This window comes from Chinchilla lanigera, unplaced genomic scaffold (genome assembly GCF_000276665.1).
Source record: "Chinchilla lanigera isolate Chin_1 unplaced genomic scaffold, ChiLan1.0 scaffold00132, whole genome shotgun sequence".
Lineage (NCBI taxonomy): Eukaryota > Metazoa > Chordata > Mammalia > Rodentia > Chinchillidae > Chinchilla > Chinchilla lanigera.
The window spans coordinates 693,720-695,270 of record NW_004955533.1 but is presented as its reverse complement, the minus strand read 5'-3'; positions in this window follow the sequence as shown (position 1 = coordinate 695,270).

Sequence of the window (1,551 nt, the reverse complement as noted above, 5' to 3'; positions counted from 1 at the left end):
CCTATTATTATGTTATCCTTCTTTTACTCTTTAAAATAAAAATAAAATAAAATAAAATAAAACAGCTGTCTGCAGAGACTGGATCCATCTCTCGCTCCAGCGGACGCAGAGCCTCAGGAGCCTGGGCACCTGGAGCTGCGCTGCCCTGTGGGGTCCTCTGTTCCAGAATGGACGGAGTGCACTTTGCTAAACACCATAGCAGCTGCAGACCGTGCAAGCCAGTTCTGCTTCTATGCAGAGCCAGGTGTCCTTGGGGTTTCTGAGGGCGTTGCAGGCCAGAGGGAGGCCTGCTCTGCCGCACGGCCTTGAGGAGGGGTGAAGATCTCTCCCTCAGGGAGTGGATGGTGGCCGAGGGCCCTGCACACAGTTTTCTGCAGGGGTGAACGAGTACCATGTCTCCCCGGGAGGCCTTCGAAGTTTCCGCACCTGCCAGCGGAGAGCCTGTCTTCTCGGGAGCTGTTGGGTGAAGTAAGCAGAGCCCAGTGAGAGAGCAGCCCTCCAGGCCAGCCTCAGCAGCATGCATGTGACATGAGGCATGTTCCTGTGCACTTCAGGCATGTGCACACGACCCCTGTCTGCGTGTCTGTGAGCACACGCATGCTGCACACACGGGGCCCCTGAGCTCCCGAACAGCAGCCAGTTCTGGACAGTTTCTTGTTTGCATTGGACTGGAGCAGAGCCAGGGTGAGCTGGTGGGAAGGCAAATGACTCCATACCCAGCACGTGCCCATCTCGGCCCTCGGCGCTTCCTGCTGGCCCCCGGGCAGCCCTGTTTCTCTGCAGCCGTCAGGGTGAAGTTCACTGCCTCTCAGAGGCCTCCTACCGGCCCAGTTTGAGCCGTCTCCCTTCTCAGTCTCATTTCCCTCTCACCAGGCCCCGCCACACGCCCCATGTGAGCAGAGAGCCCGGCTCTTCCCTGCCCACTGGCCTGGCAGTGCTGAGCCTCCTGCCTGAGTCTCCTCCCTAACGCCCGTCGGCCGTGTCCCCTCACACTCAGACCCCTGCCTGGGATTCTCACCTGTCCTTCTGCTGGTTCAAATTGGGGTCTGTGCCAGAGCTCGGGGAGGGCCAGGCTATGTGTCCTGCTTACCGAGGTCCCCGCAGCCTCTGGAACACGTGGAAGAGCCAGGCCGAATGCAGCTGGACCTGGCAGCCCCTTGGACTCTGTTTCCTCCTGGAATTCCATCTGCACCGCAGGGCTTGCAGTCAGGCCTGCAAGGAGTGCAGTCTTCGCTTGTGAAATACAGCTTTCAGCGCTGCCTTCTTCCCTGAAGCAGGTGCTGCTGGGCCTGAGCAATGGAGATCAGAGATCGGCTGAGCATCCACACTTTAGCTCCTGGCCCTTGTCCACTGCAGGCTGTGAGGACGCAGTCGCTCGGGCTGCAGGGCTGGTGGGAGACTCTGCAGCTCCCCAGGTCTGAGCAGGGGTCCCAAGAGCTGACCCAGGGGGCTGAGCTCCTGCCCTGGGGCTGATGCCTGTCACTGCTGCCTCTTTTCCCTGCCCTGCTTTATGTTCCAGATAATCTGGGTGATATGGCATTCTCCTGTCTG